The sequence below is a fragment of the Heptranchias perlo genome, chromosome 33, assembly GCF_035084215.1.
Source record: "Heptranchias perlo isolate sHepPer1 chromosome 33, sHepPer1.hap1, whole genome shotgun sequence".
NCBI classification, from domain to species: domain Eukaryota; kingdom Metazoa; phylum Chordata; class Chondrichthyes; order Hexanchiformes; family Hexanchidae; genus Heptranchias; species Heptranchias perlo.
In genome coordinates, this window is record NC_090357.1 from 14795697 (window position 1) to 14818233 (window position 22537).

Genomic DNA, 22537 nt, shown 5'->3' on the forward strand with positions numbered 1-22537 from the left:
TCACCACCCATTTTCAAGATGTTAACGCCCCATTTTGCCGGGCTGGAGGCCTCAAAATCTTCCCCCATTGAAGTACTGAAGAGTTAATACCTAGCACAAAGGAAGATGGTAGTGGTTATGGTAGCCAGTCAACTCAGCCCCAGGACATCACTGCAGCAGTTCCTCAGGGCAGTGTCCTAGGACCAACCATCTTCAGCTGCTTCATCAATGACCTTCCCTCCATCGTAAGGTCAGAAGTGGGATGTTCACTGATGATTGCACAGTGTTCAGTTCCATTCGCAACCCCTGCCGTGCCCGGATGCAGCAAGACCTGGCCAAATCCAGGCTTGGGCTGATAAGTGGCAAGTAACATTCGTGCCAGACAAGTGCCAGGCAATGATCATCTCCAACAAGAGAGAGTCTAACCACCTCCTCTTGATATTCAACAGCATTACCATCACCGAATCCCCCACCATCAACATCCTGAGGGTCACCATTGACCAGAAGCTTAACTGGACCAGCCACATAAATACTTGGCTTCAAGAGCAGGTCAGAGGCTCGGTATTCTGCGGCGAATGACTCACCTCCTGACACCCCAAAGCCTTTCCACCATCTACAGGGTACAAGTCAGGAGTGTGATGGAATACTCTCCACTTGCCTGGATGAGTGCAGCTCCAACAACACTCAAGAAGATTGACACCATCCAGGACAAAGCAGCCCACTTGATTGGCACCCCATCCACCACCTTTAACATTCACTCCCTCCATGTTACACCATGGCTACAGTGTGTACCATCTACAAGGTGCACTGCAGCAACTCGCCAAGGCTTCTTCGACAGCACCTCCCAAACCTGTGACCTCTACCACCTAGAAGGACAAGGCAGCAGGCACATGGGAACACCACCACCAGCACGTTCCTCTCCAAGTCACACACCATCCTGACTTGGAAATATATTGCCGTTCCTTCATCGTCGCTGGGTCAAAATCCTGGAACTCCCTATCTAACAGCACTGTGGGAGAACCTTCGCCACATGGACTGCAGCTGTTCAAGAAGGCAGCTCACCATCACCTTCTCAAGGGCAATTGGGGATGGGCAATAAATGCCGGCCTTGCAGGAACGCCCACATCCCATGAATGAATTAAAAAATAATCAATTCTGAGAGGGGCAAATTTTACCATAGACCAGAAAGTATGTCTGAAAAGCTATCTTTTACAGCACAAAGAGCAAGAGAGCTCGAGCACTCAGGTGAGACAAATAATTTTAAAAGAACCAAAGACACTAATTCCCAATAGGGGAAAGAAATCACTTCAGTCTTTCAAACGACAGCTAATGAATATTCATTACTGTGTCCAGCTCTAATAGAGCAATGTACATTTATCACCTTCATCTGGTTGCCAGGGCACAGTGCGTGTTGAGTCATAGATCTAAATTAAAAGGGACAGAACACTTAAGAGGCATGACCTATATCTGCTATTCAGTACAATTGTCTTCTCCCCAGATGATTTAGGACATTAATGTAAGGGATGTAATACTTTTAAGAGACATTTATTTCTATTTGTTTCCTCTTTCTTTCTAAGCATTTTGTAACTATATTACCTTTGAAAACATGTGTCTGTGACAACAAATTTTCCTCCAGCTTATAACATCAGTGTCCTGAGATCAGTGGGTGGTGTTTAGTGAGTATAGATTTGAAAAAGAAATGACAGTGTGTTGGCTGGCAGTCATTTTATGAATCTTTATTAAATGGGTGGCAGTACGAGTGACTGAATCATACAGTTCTCGTAACACTAATTGAACGTAATTGGAATAAATTTCATTTATTTCATGTATGATTAGGACAATGATTTGAAAATATCTGCTCAGAGAGTGAAATTCATCAAAATTTCAGTCATTGAGGATCAATGGATAAATACTTGAAGGGAAAAAATTTACAGGGCTATGGGGAAAGAGCGTGGGGATGGGACTAACTGGATTGCTCTTACAAACAGCCGGCATGGGCTCGATGGGCCAAATGGCCTCCTTCTGTGCTGTAACCATTCTATGATTCTATATAGTGCTCAGAATCTTGCAACATTCTGAAAATATAAATAGTCTGTTTTCATTTTTGTTAATCTAAAATGCTTGGAACATAATTAAGCTGATCTAAGAATATCAATTAGAACCCTGAGATTAATTTAAAATGCTCAGAAATCTAAACCTTGTTAAAAATGTACAGCTTGGACAATGACTGTAGCTCTCTGCAAAGATTTTAGTGCACAGGGGAAATGATAATCTTATTGGTAGTTTGAGGAAACTGGTGATGCATCAAACTCTGCTCCTTGAGCACTGATGTCACATGATGAAAATAAACAACCGCTGATTAGGCCAGTCAAAACATCATTGCTTAAAACAAACCACAATCCTGGCATAATTGTACACACAACATCAGCTCAGCAATATAGCAGTTAAGCTGTTTCCTTTATACCACTGTGATTGTCGGTGCACTTTCATATGATGTCTCCCTATCTCTGTTACCTCCTTCAGCCCTACAACCCTCCGTGATCTCTGCGTTCCTCCAATTCTGACCTCTTGCGCATCCCCGATTTTCTTTGCTCCACCATTGCTGGCTGGGCCTTTAGCTGCCTCGGCCCTAAGCTCTGGAATTCCCTCCCTAAACCTCTCCTGCTCTTGACCTCACTCTCCTCCTTTAAGATGCTCCTTAAAACCTATATTTTTGACCAAGCTTTTGGTCACCTGTCCTATCTTTTTATGTGGCTCGTGTCAAATTTTGTTTGATAACTGCTCCTGTGAAGCGCCTTGAGATGTGTTACTGCGTTAAAGAGCTATATAAATGCAAGCTGTTGTTGTTGTCTGATGCGCCTCACATCAGTCCAGCTGTTAGGTGCAATCGGAGAACTGGAAAGGGCCATTGCAGTCTTAAAGGTCAAAAAACCCCATTCCTGTAAAAATATTTCTTATGTCTTTTAATTACTTGGCATGGCAGTTAAAGTTCATAGGTAAGAACAAGAGTGAGTATTTTAGCTAGAGAGCACCAATTATAAATCTGAAGTTGCACAATTTCAATAGAAGGTGACACAGATATTAATGTTTAATACTTTAGTGGCTTAAATCATTTTATAAAAATGTTCTCACTAGAGGAAATGCCCATGTTGAGGGTTCATTAATAAGTAATTCTACTCTATTAAACTATTCTTTAATAATATAAATGCAACTTTGAAAGTTGCCCTTTCTGGAGTACCTCTCAGTGGGCTGAGAGATGTTGCATGTAATATGTTGCGGAACAGGTATATTAGGGAGTGCCTGATATTGCAGCGTCCACTTGAGCCTCTGTAGAACTGATAACAATTGTCTTTCAGATTGGGAGGCCAGCCACAGGTAAGAGTGTTCCTGCTATTAATTTTTTAAAGTACAAAGTGCATTATCCCTTAGACTGCCAGCATGTCTAACGAAATTTCAGTCTCCCTGAGGCAGTCAGGTTTTCAGCTCGCATGTCATGAAATAATTCCTCAAATCCATTCAAATCTTGAGTTAATTTATAACTGTAATACTATCTCTATACAACTGTGTACTCAATTTTAAATGAAAATAAAATATATTTATTTTTGCTGACCCTGGATTCTCCTTTTCCTATTTTTCTCTTCTTCATTATTGTCTCCCCCTTTTATTATTTTAACTTTACTTTTAACTAATATAACCTATTTTAACTTTTTAAAGCATTTTTCTCAGATAGGAGCAATACTGGAGAAAAAAAATTAAAATCTTATTACCTGAAAACCAGCTCCAAAAGTTGTTTTTATCAGCCAACTAAAGCCTCAAATTCGGAAGATTGTATTGCTCACAGCTTTGATGTGACCAACTCATCTGTGTCAAATAGAGACCCGCTATCTCTGGTGGATTATTTTCTCTGTGCTACCAGCAACATAATTACACTTGAATGGGATAATGCATCCACAATACATTAAGATTTTATTTTAATAAACAGTTATGGTCTTAAAGAGCAAATTCTGGGTCCACCATTCCTTCCTTCCCCAAAAAAATCATAATAAGGGAACTGCTAACATAATCGAAGGAACACACAGCATCGAAATGTGCAGTTCCTGGGATTGTGATTTTGTTAAACCGTAACAATAAACTAGCAGCCAATCCGAACAAGCCTGCATGATGGTACTTAAAGATTTCTCAAACATCTAATGAGTCAGGTTAACTTACTCTAGCTGTGGAATGCACATTTTTATATAAAATGGCTCAATGAAATTTAAGAAATGCACAATTTACAGAGAAGGATTTCCATAGCCAATACTGGTATCCATTTTTATGGAGAGCACAAAGCGGAGTTTTTGGTGGGGAAGAATGGGTTCTGAATACCAAAAAAGTACCAGGTTCGTCAGTATGTCACCCAAAGGGTAAGCTCACTGTTATCTAATATGTAGACCTGGATAAACATTGATAAGAAGTTGCAGGACTTAAAGGAGAGTACGAAGGTAAAGCATAAATCTTACTATAAAGTAGCAGTACATAACATATATGGATGTGAAGGAAAATAGCAGTTATTAAAGACATCTGCAAAAAAACATTACTGACACAGAAAAATGTTGGCAAGGATGTAGCAAGCAAGATACTAGAAGTGAAAATTAACATGGTTATTCAAAGTATAAGTGTTACAATCAGAAAGAAAATATACTATAAGAAGGAATTTTAATTGACCCAATCACCATGTTTCAATCCTCACTGCTCTTCTGGCACATAACAGAAGATCATAGCATGACATAGGTAATGGACCAATCGACTTGAAATGGCTGATTTTATTCTTGAGGGAGTCTTAAAGACATTGCAACTATGGAGGTCAGCAGGGTGTACAAACCTACTGGTTGTAATGTGGTAATCTGCATTTCTCATAATTACATTAGATCAAAAAGCCATTGATCAATATTGAATGGATTTTGATTATGGGAAATATGTTTGTGATGAATATCGTGACCCAGGGTGAATTAAATAATTAACACTTTAGACAACCAATGGTGTCTGCCCCAGAAACTTGCACCTGTGGAGACCTCTCCAGTCAACTTGTCTGCTCTGAGCTGATGGCTTTTCTGTTGAAAAGTACACTGTGTGACCTTGTGTGTAAATACCTTATTTGCTTTTTCTTGCAATAAAAAAACACAAGTTAACAACTCAACACAGACAAAAAGTATATTTATGCTACATTCTACAAGCTGAACCTAAAAAGCAGCACACACACGAGCACTAACCATCACCACCATTATTTGAGGCAGACACCAGCACAGATACACACACACAATGGGAGAAGTAGCTAGTGATGTTATGGAGTAAGCACAGGGTAAGTCACTGAACACTAGGGAAAAGGGGATGGCAATAGTGGTGATTGATGACAAGCCACCTAGTTCAGTGAAAAATGGGGCTACAGCAAGTAAATGACTCTCCTCATTTGTATGGAGATACAGACCTTAAAGAGTTTGATTTCAAACAGAGACTTCTAGAGTAGCAGAACCTTACTGCAGAGTCTTTGCCTCCTTGTACACAGCACTGGAAAGTGGACCTTCACAACCATTGAGAGATGGTTGACTGTCCTTGCAGGTTTTCTAGTATCAGGTGGCGTACTACAGTGCCAACCTGTCCTATAATCTTCAGACTCCTCATTTACTGCTCTTCCACTAAGCTCAGGTAGCTGATTCTGTTGGGGTTATACCCACTACCTGGGGAAATAAGTGCTGCAACTTATATACTTGCTACGCACTCTTCTCCTGCCCTATATTAATACCTAGAACAGTTACTACACCCGTGCTTTCAGGCAGAAAATTCCTTTATTGCTGTGGTGATATATCGGGGTCTCTGAATCTGTTATAGTGCATTCACTAGTGTATTCCTTTAACTGTAATTTTCCACTAATACTGAATGTTTTGGTACACAATAATACTTTGTTCTAAATTAAAGACAGATATTAGGGAGGATTTCCCATGTGCTATGTGTATAAACCCATTGGTTATAAATAGGTTTATGATTTTGTTACATAGAGAACAGAGGAAAACTCCCCCAATAAGGTATAAGGTCATTATTTTATTATCCCCTATTTTTATTAGACCATGAGTATATTGTGAGCCTTTTATTATGGGACAATGGGAATGGATCAGGTACTAGAGACATTCAATGGGATGGAAAAAAAACATCTTTATATGTAAAACAATATGCATTTATCAGAAACTTAATTTAGCAAAGAAAGGAGACATCTTCTGTGCACAAGTCAAAATAACTTGCCTGAATAATTTGCCTGTATCTAATTTAAAATCTATCCACTATAACATCAGTAGATCACTCACTCAGAGGATTAACCTTGTTTGAGTACTAATTTCCTCAAAATGAATACGTTGGAGTGAAGTAAGAGTTTGAGTTAATTTGCTATTTTCCTTCCATCTTTTACTGTCCTCCATTGTCTAGCTAAACCTATGTAGTGAAGAGATCACAATTACTGTCCTCTCCAACAGCCACTCAACATGAACAATGAAATGTCATATTTTTTTTGTGAGTAATTGCTTGAATTTCATTTTTCAATCAGACGGCTCAATTGGACAGCATGGACTCGCAAAGCACAGACTCTGACAAGACTGTACAGCAAAAATGGGAAGCTGGACCTTAAAGGCAAAGGAAAATCCAGGCGACAGCTTTGCATTCAAAGAAATCTCACAATATCTAATTAGGGAAATTATAAATACAAACATTTGTCATTATTCCAACTTGCTAAAATTTTTAGAGTTCATATAGACCTGTAACTTGCTCCTAGGCCACTCAAGTGACTTCATCACCTTTGTTCTGGAGCATCTCCATTAATGGAGGCTGCCACTTCAGACCAGCTCAGAGGCTGATTTGGAAGAGCTCTACCTTGGGAAAACATGAGTAGGCTGTATACTCTGCCAGGTTGTCAAACACCTCGTGCGCTTCTTTCCTGGCATTGTATGACAATGGCAGACACTTAAGCTGCTGTCCCAGTGCTGAGGGTGATGAAACATCAGGATTTGAACCTATCAGCATTCTATAAATACAGTGTCTGTCACCAGGGGCCCCAGTTTATAATGTGCATTGTGTGCAGAAACACGTGATTGGAGAGGTTATCTGGAAATATTGTAACGCATTCAAAACACATTGCCAAATACACTGTTATTTCAATACTAAACAAACACTGAATGTTTACTTGCAGCCCTAGTTAGAAGGTCAGTTGGGACCAACTAACTCTCATACCCTGGTGGGTGACAGACTGCTGTTTGTGGTCAGAACTACAAGATTACAATGTTAAATTGCATATTATTTTTTTAAATGTGCTTCTTATATTAAGTAATTTAGTAGGAGTCAATAAATTCTTGATGGTCAGTCAAGGGTTATCTGGCTCATTTGTGAGTTTACATAAGAAACATAAGAAATAGGAGCAGAAATAGGCCATACGGCCCTTCGAGCCTGCTCCGCCATTCAATAAGATCATGGCTGATCTTCGACCTCAACTCCACTTTCCTGCCCGATCCCCATATCCCTCAATTCCCTTAGAGTTCAAAAATCTATCGATCTCAGCCTTGAATATATTCAACAACTGAGCATCCATAGCCCTCTGGGGTAGAGAGTTCCAAAGATTCACAACCTTCCGAGTGAAGAAATTTCTCCTCATCCAAGACTTAAATGGCCGACCCGTTATCCTGAGACTGTGCCTCCTAGTTCTACACTCTCCAGCCAGGGGAAACAGCCTCTCAGCATCTACACTGTCAAGTCCTCTCAGAATCTTATATGTTTCAATGAGATCACCTCTCATTCTTCTAAACTCCAGAGAATATGGGCCCATTCTGCTCAATTTCTCCTCATAGGACAACCCTCTCATCCCAGGAATTAATCTAGTGAACCTTCATTGCGCCACCTCTATGGCAAGAATATCCTTCCTTAGGTAAGGAGACCAAAACTGTACCTAGTACTCCAGGTGAGGTCTCACCAAAGCCCTGTCCAATTGCAGCAAGACTTCCATACTCTTGTACTCCAACCTCTTTGCAATAAAGGCCAACATACCATTTGCCTTCCTAATTGCTTGCTGTACCTGCATGTTAACTTTCTGTGTTTCGTGTACAAGGACACCCAAATCCCTCTGAACACCAACATTTAATAGTTTCTCACCATTTAAAAAATATTCTGTTTTTCTATTCTTCCTACCAAAGTGAATAACCTCATATTTCATCTGCCACCTTCTTGCCCACTCACTTAACCTGTCAATATCCCTGTGCAGACTCTTTGCGTGCTCCTCACAGCTTACTTTCCCACCTAGCTTTGCATTGTCGGCAAACTTGGATACGTTATACTCAGTCCCTTCGTCTAAGTCATTAATATAGATTGTAAATAGCTGAAGCCCAAGCACTGATCCTAGCGACACCCCACTAGTAACAGCCTGGCAACCTGAAAATGACCCGTTTATTCCTACTCTCTGTTTTCTGTCCATTACCCAATCCTCTATCCATGTTGATATATTACCCCCAACCCCATGAGCCCTTATCTTGTGTAACCACCTTTTGTGTGGCACCTTATCGAATGCCTTTTGAAAATCCAAATATACTACATCCACTGATTCCACTTTATCTACCCTGCGAGTTAAATGCTCAAAAAACGAATAGATTTGTCAAACACGATTTCCCTTTCACAAAACCATGTTGACTCTGCCTAATCATACTTTGATTTTCTAAGTGCCCAGTTACCACATCCTTAATAACGGATTCCAGCATTTTCCTGAAGACTGATGTCAGGCTAACTAACCTGTAGTTCCCTGTTTTCTCTCTCCCTCCTTTCCTGAATAGCAGTGTTACATTTGCTACCTTCCAATCTACTGGGTCTGTTCTAGAATCTAGGGAATTTTGGAAGATCACAACCAATGCAGCCACTATCTCTGCATACACCCCATTTAGAACCCTAGGATGAAGGCCATCAGGTCCAGGGGATTTGTTGGCTTTTAGTCCCATTATTTTCTCCAATATGTTTTCTTTACTAATACTGATAGTGCTCCATGCACTACAACCCCCATCACCCACATACCAACAAACTCTTTCCATCAGTACTCAACCTTCTCACCCTGACACATTACAACCGTTGCAAAATTGTTAAAGAGGGAGAAAATAGAATATGAGACTAAACGAGCAAGAAATATAAAAACAGATTGTAAGAGCTTCTACAAGTGTGTAAAAAGGAAGACAGAAGCAAAAGTAAATGTGGGTCCCTTAAGAGGCTGAGACAGGAGAAATTATAATGGGGAATAAAGAAAAATGGATAAATCCCCAGGCCCGGACGAAATGTATCCCAGGCTACTGTGTGAGGCAAAGGAGGAGATTGCGGGGGCTCTAATACATATATTCAGAACCTCTCTGGCCACAGGGGATGTGCCAGAGGACTGGAGAACCGCTAATGTAGTACCATTATTCAAGAAGGGGAGTAGGGAAAAACCGGGGAACTACAGGCCAGTGAGCCTAACATCAGTGGTAGGAAAATTATTGGAAAAAATTCTGAAGGACAAAATTAGTCTCCACTTGGAGAAGCAAGGATTAATCAGGGATAGTCAACATGGCTTTGTCAAGGGAAGATCATGTCTGACTAATTTGATTGAATTTTTTGAGGGGGTGACTAGGCGTGTGGATGAGGGTAACGCAGTGGATGTGGTATACATGGATTTCAGTAAGGCCTTCGATAAAGTCCCCCACAGGAGACTGGTCAAGAAGGTACGAGCCCATGGAATCCAGGGTGCCTTGGCACTTTGGATACAAAACTGGCTTAGTGGCAGAAGGCAGAGGGTGATGGTCGAAGGTTGTTTTTGTGACTGGAAGCCTGTGGCCAGTGGGGTACCACAGGGATCGGTGCTGGGTCCCTTGCTGTTTGTGGTCTACATTAATGACTTGGATATGAATGTAAAAGGTATGATCAGTAAGTTCGCTGATGATACAAAAATTAGTAGGGTGGTAAATAGCGAGGAGGATAGCCTCAGTCTGCAGGACGATATAGATGGGTTGGTCAGATGGGCGGAACAGTGGCAAATGGAATTTAACCCGGAAAAGTGCGAGGTGATGCACTTTGGAGGGACTAACAAGGCAAGGGAATACACAATGAATGGGAGGACCCTAGGCAAGACAGAGGGTCAGAGGGATCTTGGTGTGCAAGTTCACAGATCCCTGAAGGCGGCGGAACAGGTAGATAAGGTGGTAAAGAAGGCATATGGGATACTTGCCTTTATTAGCCAAGGCATAGAATATAAGAGCAAGGAGGTTATGATGGAGCTGTATAAAACACTGGTTAGGCCACAGCTGGAGTACTGTGTGCAGTTCTGGTCGCCACACTACAGGAAGGATATGATCGCTTTGGAGAGGGTGCAGAGGAGATTCACCAGGATGTTATCAGGGCTGGAGCGCTTCAGCTATGATGAGAGACTGGGAAGATTGGGTTTGTTTTCCTTGGAGCAGAGGAGGCTGAGGGGGGACATGATTGAGGTGTACAAAATTATGAGGGGCACAGATAGGATGGATACTAAGGAGCTTTTTCCCTTCGTTGAGGGTTCTATAACAAGGGGACATAGATTCAAGGTAAAAGGCGGGAGGTTTAGAGGGGATTTGAGAAAGAACTTTTTCACCCAGAGGGTGGTTGGAGTCTGGAACTCACTGCCTGAAAGGGTTGTGGAGGCAGGAACCCTCACAACATTCAAGAAGCATTTGGATGAGCACTTGAAATGCCATAGCATACAAGGCTACAGACCAAATGCTGGAATATGGGATTAGATTAGACAGGGCTTGATGGCCGGCGCGGACACGATGGGCCGAAGGGCCTCTATCCGTGCTGTATAACTCTATGACTCTATGACTCTAAATGCAGAGATGTTAAACAAATATTTTCTAAGTGTCTTCACAGTAAAAGACGCAAAAAACATACCAGAAGTAATTGGGAACATAAGGTCTAATGAGAGTGAGGAACTTGAAGTAATTAGTATTGGTATATTTTGCTGGTTTCTAATACTCTCCCAATCCTCAGGCTTACTGCTCTTCATGGCAACATTATAAGCCTCCTCTTTTAATCTAATACTACCCTTAACTTCTTTAGTTAGCCACGGATGGATCACTTTTCCCGTGGAGTTTTTGTGGGAAAAATTGGATAGGGCCTGTTTTTGGGCGGGAGTAGCACGATCTATTATTACCCCCTGCCCAATGGTCCCTGCGCAGGCAGGACGAGACTTTTGTCAGGCCTGAGGACTGACCTGCAATCTGTGTTGGAAATCAGCGTTGAACGAGGATTCCATGCAATTTGCACTTTCCACCAGCAGGGGGAAACTCCAATCTCTTAAAGCCAGGCTGTCTGTTAGAAATCTCTTAAAGTACCTGTTATTTGCTGAATATAACAGCCTGCTGTCTGCATGGAGTCTGAATGGAGATCAGACATTGCACATGTAAAGCACAGATGCAGGTCCCATTCCTATTTTTATATACTGATGAGTTATGTTAAAACATTGAATAAAGGTTGCGCACCACTAAATCCCACATCCTCCAATCTGTCGATCTGAGACTCTGTGCACCAAGGTTCTCTGCTGATGCATCAGAGACCTTGGTGCAAGATGTGGACAGAAAGAGGGTCATCCTACATCCACGGTGGGGGTGGGGGCGGAACAAAAGGCCCTCCAGACATACACCCAAAAGGTAGTCGGGGATGAAGTTGATGCCAGGCGCACAGCATCATGAACATGGATGCAGAACAGGAAGAAGTTCAATGCTTTGACATGAGTGGTCAAGATGAGTGAGGTCAACTGTCAAGTGGCGTCTCCTACCAACTACACCACGCACTACACCCCCCATCTCCCACATACCAACAAACTCTTTCCATCAGTACTCAACCTTCTCACCCTTACACATTACCACCGTTGCAAGCCGCCCACCCACAACTAACAGGCCACACACACGGGCAGCTATTCAACCATGACAGGCACATCACCCAGACACACGTCCCGCTTTCTTGCAGGAGAAGCTGGCACATATCAGGAGCCAGAAAGTGGCGGTGGCATTTTGCCCCTCAAGCCTGTTCCACCATTCGATCAGATCAGGGTGGACCTGTGACCTAACTCCATATACTCGCCTTAGCCCCATATCTCTTAATACCCTTGGTTCACAGAAAACTATCAATCTCAGATTTAGAATTCTCAATTGAGCTAGCATTAACTGCCATTTGCAGAAGACTGTTCCAAACTTCTCCCACCCTTTGCGCGTAGAAGCATTTCCTAACTTCACTCCTACACGTCCTGGCTCTAAATGTTAGGCTATGTCCCCGCGTCCTAGTATTCAAGTGTAGCAGACCTCCAAAAACAGGTACAAATGTCTCGGCAGCCAGAAGCAATAATCCAGCCACAAACTTGTAAATCCCTTTAAATAGCGCCAGTGGGGGGTCCTCCAGGCACTCTAAGACACGTTCAGATGGTCGGAGTTAGTTCTGTGCGTTGAGTTGAGCGTTAAGTCGTAAAATGGTGTCTATCACTTTAAATCAGCCTTGCACACTGATTGAAGCTATTTTCTTCCTACTTTACATGATTCCAGCGTTCGTTACCTACGCCTGCGCTAACTCCTATACCAAAATGGCGCCTGGCGCACGTCACGCTGGAAACGTACTTGCGCATCCAAGACGCCATCTTGGATGTTGAAGAGGTCGTGTTGCGCTGTACGGGCACTACGCGGCCCAATTTAGCGCCCAGTATTTCTCAATGGAATGTATATTTGTTGAGAATTATGAAATATTTCTTTAAATGTTCGCCATTACTTATCTACCGTCATATCTTTTAATTTAATTTCACAATCAATCTGAGCCAACTCACCCCTCATACCTATGTAATTAGCTTTGTTTAAGTTTAAGACCCTAGTTTCGGACTTAGGTACGTCACTCTCGAACTCAATGTGAAATTCTATCATACTACGATCACTCTGCCCCAGAGGATCCCTTACCATGAGATTACTAATTAACCCTGTCTCATTATACAAGACAAGATCTAAAATAGCCTGATCCTTGCTTGGTTCTACTACGTATTTTTCTAGGAAACTGTCCCGAATGCATTCCATGAACTCGTCCTCCAAAATACTTTTGCCAATTTGGTTTGCCCAGTCTATGTGAAGATTAAAATCCCCCACGATTATTGCATTACCTTTGTTACAGGCTCCTCTTATTTCTTGATTAATACTCTGTCCAACAGTATAACTACTGTTAGGGGCCTATAAACTACTACCACCAGTGTTTTCTGCCCCTTGTTATTTCTTATCTCCAGCCATACTGAGTCTACTTCCTGATCTTCCAAGCCAAGATCCTTTCTCACAACTGTCTTATTGGTGCTTTGCATCTAATTCTCATGCACTCATGTTAATACTTTCTGGTGCTCTGGGTAAGCCGGGTGAGGGGGAAGGGGGCCTTATTGCCTAGTGGTTATTAGACACCATGGCCTAGAAATTCGGCCATTTAGCGCCAGTTTTTCAAGAGCTAAGCGGCCTCCTAAGTTCCCAAAATGGCGGGCAGGAAGAGCATGCGACCGGAAGTGTGCCAACCGCTATATTTGGTAAGGACAAACAAGAGGCGTTCTTTACCCACGCCTGAAGCAGGCATAGCCTCTTTTCATGTGCAAATAAGGGGCCTAATGCCTGCTTGAGGTCCCCACTGCAAGATTGGTTTGCCTCGAGGCAGCCAATGCCATCGCCGGCTGTACTCGGGGAAACCAACCCTGCAGAATGCCTACATCAATAAAGGTAAATTACTTACCTGAACATGGAGCTGGGAGGAGCAGGAGTGCTCCTTCTGACCCCACACTCAACCCCCTCCCGATCAGCAGCACTCCTGGACCCTCCGGCTCAGAGACCCCCGACCTCCAGGCTCCCCGAACCCCGATCTCGCTTCCTTTCAACTCCAGCCTCCAGGCACCCCAATTTTCTATCTCCCTCCCACCCAGGCCCACGACCCCCCCTCCCAAGGCCCGCAATCACCCCCGAACTTCCATCACTTACCTTTGTGGCCTCCTCCTGCAACGTCGTTGAAATGGGAATGAGGTCCAAGGACCAATATAAGGGCCCCTCGGACCTTACCATTCATGTGCAGGCCCATACTGTTTGATCCCTAGTTATTTATTCTTAAGGCTTTTGGATGAAAAACTTGGAGGAAAACAAACAGCCTGTAAAACAGTAGAATAGTAATTTGTGGGTGTTGATTTCTTCAAACTGAGCATAATGGCCGATGCTGGTTCAAGATTTTGGCTGCATATATACTCCTCAGCAAAGCACCCAGACTGGATTTCAAATCCACTGCCAAGTCCAGAGTCAATCCAAGTCAGAGCTGCTGTTTTTCCCTTCTCTCCTACATGACTCTTCAAACTCCAGACTCAGGTATATAATTTAGGAGGAGGGGAGAGATGAAGAACTGAGACATAGGCAGCATGATTGATAAGATAATGCAAGATGCACAATATCAGTACTTCATCTTGTATAGCAAAATTAATCTTTCCATCATAGAGACCGATATGAACTCTTTCATGCACTCAACTGACTTTACATGGAATGCCTCCAAATCACAGTCTAAGCCTTTCATTGAAACCATTCATTGTGTGTTTTAATTGAAATCCTTTGATTCTTTAATCAATGCCCAACATCATTAGGTGAGGTAATGATAACAAAGAACAGAAAGACAGAAGTAATAATTGATTCCAAATTTGTATCCTAAAAAAAAATTCCAATTGATTTATTACTCTATTTAGTCCATGAATTCTTACAGCAAATCGGTTTTATTTTGAAGTTGATAGCCTAGTTCCGATCAAACTGGCCTCTGAACTTAAGGCTGGCTTTCTAATTACCACCTCACTCGCCTTCTGAATTCCTTTGGGTCAGAGTCTCTGCTCTGTTCAGTACGGTTCCTACTGGTATAACTGAAAACATTTGGGTGAAGAGTTAACGTCCATAAATGAGGAAAACCTTAATAAAAATGTTGCTCAGATTTATTTACGTTAGGTGTGTGTTGGGTGTATGGTGTCTAAAAGAGTGATAACTGAGCATGCTCTTTCTCTATGCAGGGGCACAAAGTTGGGCATAATTGCTTCTGGTTGACTTGCATCCTTATGTAACAGAGGCTCCTAATTCCTGGGCACCGGGAGCGGGAGTGGAAGATTTATCCCTGGGGAGGGGGGCAGGAATTTGAGCAGAACCCAGCTCGGACAGGATTCTGTCCCAACAATGTGTGTTAATCCCAATTTTGCTACATCAGTTCTAGGAACTGGATGAAGACATCTCCAAAATCATTCCGTATAAAACCCTTAGAGAGAGGAAGCCTTTATATCTTCAATATTGGCTGGATTTGTACTCCAAGAGTACAAAGGCAAGGACCTGACAGATTGCACCAACACTTTCATGTTCATTATATGATTAGTTAGTGAGTGGATTAGTAACTAATCATATAATGAATATGAAAGGCTTTTATGCATCATGATTTTGGGGACGTCTTTACCCTGTTTCTAGAACTGCTGCATTAAATTTGGGATTAACACAAATTTTTGAGGCAGCATGGAGGGTTGTTTACTAATCCATTACTATTTCAGTATTGGAAGTGGCTGATTTTGAAACTGAGTAAGAAAAATGCAAAAAAATGTTACATTGCCGAATACTGATGTCCTTAACTTCATAGAATCATCGAATCTTACAGCACAGAAGAAGGCCATTCAGCCCAACATGCCTGTGCCAGCTCTTTGAAAAAGCTATCCAAATAGTCCCACTCCCCTATTCTTTGAGGGAAAACTTCACCACAAATTCACTTTATCAATGATTATTGTTTTCTGCCTTGGCCTTTTGGCAGTAGCTGACCAAGTCCAGTTAGTGTCAAGTCATCAGCAATTTTCCAAAGCACTGGATGCTAATTTACTGCTGACAGTAATTAAAAAAAACCATTGGGAAGTTGGTTGAAATTATCCAACTTACAGTTCCGACAACTGGAAATAAGCCACCTGACCTGTGCAAATGAGCATGACTTACACCACTGTGGCAGTAAAAGGCAGAAAATAACAACCCAGTACAAGTTATGGTGCAATCATTTCTGAAAAATGTAATTATATATTCTGCTCAAGAAATCCATTAAGCTAAAACATGCACTTTTATGACAGAACAGCAGGTCACCAAAAGGCCCAGACTGTTACAGTTGAGAAAGGCAAGCAACCCTCAAAAGTATTTTGTGCTGTAGAGGACAGTGGGAAAGGAATCAATGTTCTTCATCTTGATGATAGATTTGAAATTACACACAATAAAATGGAGCATGGTGCAGATAAACTGTCTGTCCAAAATTCTCCTCCTAAAGTCTTTAGTTTCTGATAAGAGGTAAAAAGGGGAATAATTACACACGTCTGAGAATAATGGTTGGAAAATCATGGGCAGTGCATACCCAAACTTCCAATTTGTACTGTGGGTGGGCAAGGCAGACCACTGGTATTCCAGACTTGCAACATTACCCCTAAACTATCTTACTTTACCAATATATACAATAAACAAGAACAAATAGTCACAATGTTTGATACTTTTGTATTATTCATGCCAACAACAAGTAGCAAGGTCCTAAAAATCTTACCTATGGTGTTCTTTAGTCTTGGGATTACATCTTTATGCTATCACACAAATGTTGGTATCCCACAGAGCAACTTCAAGGCCATGAGCCACAATCACCTGCTGTACATAAAATATATAAATTGGAGGTTTACAGTCTTCTGGAACAGTTTTATTGCATCAATATCTTTAATTCATCTATAGTCTGAAAACAGTTAATATCATGCTAGTAAATTTTAACACATATGCAGGAATGTTAAAATACATAATTTATATTGTACCATGACAAATTGGAATACACCACTACAATTTAAACAAGCATTTTAAGTGGAAAATTCTGCCATAATTTTTTAAAAAGCATTGCCTTAAGTCTGTCACCAATAATAAAACCTGGTTGGATTGTGATTTACAGCAACATGAGAAAATGGCAGATCCTTTTGTAATCTGCCCACATAATTGGCTAAATTGGTGTTTTTGGTTCACTAATCCTGATCCGTTTAATGGTGCATTAAACCCACATCAGAAAATGCAGACTAATAATAAAAGTACAATTAGTAAAGCCTACTAACTAAGGTGTTATTTTACAATCATTGTTAAGAGGATAATAAAATCACTAACAGTTCAAAAGTGACTTGAAAATGTTTGCATTGCACACTGATCAAACTATTTTTATGTTCTTTTATTCTGCAGTGTTTTAAAAAGAAAACAACTTGGGCTTTTTTGAACCTACTGAAGGGATTATTGAAAGAAGTGCACTTTGCACTGATTTGCCTCAACCTGAATTGTAACAGACCTACTGAACTCCATCACTACCTCACCAGCAAACCTGGGGAGGAGAAAGTATGAGGAGGGTGAAATCCAAACATAAATCTAAAACACCAATGACAGTTATTCTATTGTCAACAAAGTTGGAATCAAGAATTGATGTCTTCATTTGTATTCAATAGAAATTTTCCGTTGCATTTTATATGAACATCCTGAGGACTAATGGTGCCAGGATTAAATCCAAGAAATTAAAAGAGTTAATAAATTGCCAGACTTTTCTTCTAATATGAAATGTTAAATTGCTGCTTAATGTTTTTTGTGCCAGATGTGTGCTTTGAGTAGCTTTGAAAAATTAACAAAAGCCAATAGATGAGACTGAGGGGATAGTCACAGTATCTTTAATATGCATTGGCAGTGGCTAACTAGCAGTGTGAGACTGATATAAAACAAACTGGAGCTGTAGGCTGGGGTCTTCTCCCCTCCCTCCACCAACTTTTGGGAATAACTGAGGCAGGTAAGAGTGGACAGGGATGTACTCGACTGTCCCTGTCCATTTAATGCCCCACTGGTCATCTTCCATACACCCACCTAAACATGGATGGACCCATTATAATATCAAAATGACGGGATACGTCATATGTTCCATCATTTATACCATAGCACCGTTGGACAAAATTAATTCCAAATTGTATAACAGAGGATCTGTAACTATATTTTTGTATAGGGTACATATATTTATCATAAAGGAGATGCATATCATTTATGGGTCTACTGTACCTATTAGAAACAATTTTACAACACCAAGTTATAGTCCAACAATTTTATTTTTAATCCCACAAGCTTTCGGAGGCTTCCCCCTTCCTCAGGTGGGCCACACCACCTGAGGAAGGGGGAAACCTCCGAAAGCTTGTGGGATTAAAAATAAAATTGTTGGACTATAACTTGGTGTTGTAAAATTGTTTACAATTGTCAACCCCAGTCCATCACCGGTACCTATTAGAGATATTGGTCAATTCAATCCCAGTCCAATAATTGCTCACAAAGTTTAGAGCATACAGTACAGGAGCTGACTCTGAGCTACATAGCAACCATATAGTGCTGGATGTAAGTAAGATATTTTAACTTTTACTTGTTGTGTAATGTGCTTTCACACTTTTGTCCGACCAACCAAATGCGTACACTTTAAGCAATATGTTGCTTTATATTCAGTTTTAAATAACATGTTGTTCTGTAAATCAAACTTTTAATTGTGGTATCTGTTTCTTATTTAAGCTCATTGAGCAAAGCTGATTTTCAAATGAAATGTTTATTTTTTTCTAGAGGGTAAATTGCATGGAACTATTTAGTTTGTTTGTATTGGCAAAGGACTTCAAGAGTAAATGTATCACTTTAATACCAACATAATGGGCAAATGTGCCCACTCATTTTTAATAATTGATTTTGGAAAGACAAATCCTTCTGATTGAAAATCTTAAAGGTATTAGAGTGTACGGTTTTAAATAATGCAGGTGAGCATTCTGAAGCTAGTTGCTACTTTGGATGTAGGGACAGTTAAATATTTTAAAAACTAATAGAACATATAAATGGAAGACATCCATGTATTGCAAATTAAATGAGACAGATTCTATGATCAGAATTCTAATTTTCTTAAACTATATTATTAAAAAACATCAAAATGGCAATTTCTCTCCTTGCTTTTTTTAATGAAATCAAACTGAAAGTTAAAAGAAAAAAGCCTATCTTTGAGGAGAAAAGATGTACAATTTGGTAAGTATTTAAGACATTTTTGCTTTTGTAATATGCTGCTGTTGGTAGAGTCAAGATAGCTCATTGCATCCGACTGTGAATGAAAAAGCTCATGACAGTAATATCACATTAGGCCTGTCCTGCAAGTTGTAAGCCTGATGATCATGATCTGCAGAATGAATTGAGTATTGTACAGCTTAAAATTAATCATGGGAAAATCAGGATTGTCATGAATGAGGCATGCTGACCTCCACACTCATACCTCTGATACATTGCTTCAGTTGAGCAATGTTCCACTGTGGGAACAGTGATTCGCTAAATTTACCCTTACAAGTATAATAGCATCTACTGATGTTTTCCAAATAGAATACTGTAATAAGTTTAACTTCCATATATAGTCACATGGCTGTTACTGGAAGTTGCATTCAACATTATGATAAAAAAAAGAATCGTTTCCAGTCAGAGCAGATTTTCCTTATGTTTCCGTAAGATGTGCTGTTGAATTGTAATAAAATTATTTTTTTTCTGAAAGTTATGTTTTCTTAATTAATTTTACATCAGAAAAACAGTATATACATATATCTTCTGAAGTTACTCAATAATTTATCATGTGGCACACAGGAATATATTGGTACACAGTGGGGGTAATTGAAACATTGTGCAACCATTCAGAACAGCAGTGTTTGGGGGTCCAGATCATTTGATGATAGGATTTGGCTGGATCATGAAGCATCATGGGTCTTACAAACATTATGATGGGCCTTGTAGAGTTTGGGTATTGTCATTCATGTAGCAAGAGGATGGGGGTTGTTAGTTTGCAGCAATATTTCACTTAACAGTAAAATTATTGACACCTTGACTATCTGGCCAAATTCCTCACTACAGGAGACAGTTGTGGGAAAACTGTAAATCACTATCTTCCATTGCTCTTAAAAACAGTCAGTCGAGGAAGGTGGTTTTTACATTTTTGGCTTTTGTGTTTGATGTTCTACTCGGATTCAGGACTACCCTACAATCCAGGGTGTGCCTCTACCTGCCTAATATCTACATGGTACAACCCAGAGATTGATCAGAAAACCCTTGCCACTTGCTTTACTGGAAAGTACCACAGGCCGCCATGTGCGTCTTCCTGGCTTCAATAGGTGGATTGAAGATACATTCGATCAGACTGAGGTTCAGGTTATAAACCAACCGACATTTATTTAACATAGAACAGGTAAATGAACTGTATTCAGTACAAAACAGTGTGGAGCAGATTTTCCAGTCATAAACCTGGGCATGTTGGATCGTCTGGAGAAAGCAAATAGAGGAAAATTGGGCAAGGAGATTGCATGCCTTTAAGGGAGCCCACCCAATTTTTCATCCACTCATTTAAATGAATGAAAAAATCAGGATAGTTCCATTATGTATGGACTTCCTCGCTTGATTTCTCTCTGTTCACTACTCCCAGATCATCCAATGTGCTCAAACACAGGAAGATGAAAATCTGCCCCAATATGTTACAATAATTGCAAAGTTTACTATTATTGCTGTTATACATCAAAACAATAAATATTTTTCTCCCTGATCTATCTCCCAATATACATTGAACCTTGAAAAAAGATGCTCGCCTCTTAAATGGCAAAGCACTACTACTGAGTCACTAACTTAGTCCAGTATCTCTGCAGGCCTCAGACTGACTGGACACTCACAACCTTAGATATACACACACTAAAAACTTCCGACTACAGCCTGTCATTTACCCTGTCCCTTCTCACAGGTCAATCAAAACCACTACTCTAGTCTAGCTTGGTCCTTTTATCTGTTCTAATTTGAATGATTATGATGTCTGGCAGTTAAGATGTTGTCCAGCCAACGATCAAAGACACTATTCAACAAAACTACATCCAGTTGACATTAATATAGTAATGCCAACTTTGCTTGACAGAATCCAAGTACTCAAACACATATTCATTGACTTTGACCTGCCAGACTGAAATGGGTTCCTGTACCTGGCAGAAAAAGCTAAAAGAGACCAATATTAACCTTGCGTGTTCTGTATCTAACAGTAATGAAAGCAATCAATAAACTAACACAGCAAAAAATGCTTCATTTTTGTTGCAGTAGTCATATCGTGATAGGGAGAAAAATAGAAGTCAAAATAAATCTTAGGAGAGTCGGCCAACAAACAGTGAGTGAATTGAAGGCTGCCCTGACAGGAAATTACTTTTCACTGATTCCTCAAACTATACACTGGGACAACAGATGGCACTTTAGAAGATATGAGTGTCATATGTTCTGGTTCATATGTCTTCTCTTCCAGCTTAGCACAGGGTAAGATGCTATGAAGATAAAAACACAAAATGAATCTTGTTTTACTTATTTACAGAGTGCACAGCGCACAGACGCACCAAGCAGCACTAATGTGGTGACACAAGAAGAATTTCATTCTAAACTCAAGCAGTATTCAAGGGTATTCTGCGGCGAATGACTCACCTCCTGAATCCCCAAAGCCTTTCCACCATTGACAAGGCACAAGTCAGGAGTGTGATGGAATACTCTCCACTTGCCTGGATGAGTGCAGCTCCAACAACACTCAAGAAGCTCGACACCATCCAGGACAAAAGCAGCCCGCTTGATTGGCACCCCATCCACCACCCTAAACATTCACTCCCTTCACCACCGGCGCACCATGGCAGTAGTTTGTACCATCTACAGGATGCACTGCAGCAACTCGCCAAGGCCTCTTCGACAGCACCTCCCAAACCCGTGACCTTTACCACCTAGAAGGACAAGAGCAGGAGGTACATGGGAACAACACAATCTGCATGTTCCCCTCCTAGTCACACACCATCCCGACTTGGAAATGTATCGCCGTTCCTTCATCGTCGCTGGTCAAAGTCCTGGAACTCCCTACCTAACAGCACTGTGGGAGAACCTTCACCACACGGACTGCAGCGGTTCAAGAAGGCGGCTCACCATCACCTTCTCAAGGGCAATTAAGGATGGTCAATAAATGCTGGCCTTGCCAGAGACGCCCCATCCCAAGAATGAATAAAAAAAAGGCTATGACATGGAGTCACTTGGTTGCTACACTGTGGATTGCTTAAGCAAGAGCCATAACGGGGTGGGATTTATAAAGAAAACAATTCCATTATCTGAAGACTATGGGGTCGATTTTCAGATGTCCGAGCGGGTGCGTTCGTGGCGGGGGGGGCTACTAAAATTCGGGATTCCTGGGGCGGGTCCGGAGCCCGACTCCAACCCGCCCACCTCTGGTTCCCCAATGACGCGCTTAGATGCGCGTGCAGCCTCCATATGCGGGACTCCCACCAGCAATTAAAGCCGGTGGGATCCCACTTAAACCAATTAATTTGATAGTTCAGGTCGTTTGCAGACCTGATTTGTAGGATATTTTAGGAGGGTTGGGATTTTCATCTCAACTGAGCGTGTTTCCCGTTCTG

The 22537-nt window shown here is 41.1% G+C and overlaps 1 long non-coding RNA gene across 1 annotated transcript in view; it reads right to left on the reverse strand.

The window, feature by feature from the left end:
* Positions 1-16614: 16614 nt before the first annotated feature.
* Positions 16615-22537, reverse strand: part of LOC137301313 (uncharacterized) — a 49056-nt gene continuing 43133 nt past the window's right edge. The window contains exon 3 of the long non-coding RNA XR_010958270.1: positions 16615-16706. This is a non-coding gene — a long non-coding RNA (uncharacterized lncRNA). The remainder of the gene's footprint in view (positions 16707-22537) is intronic.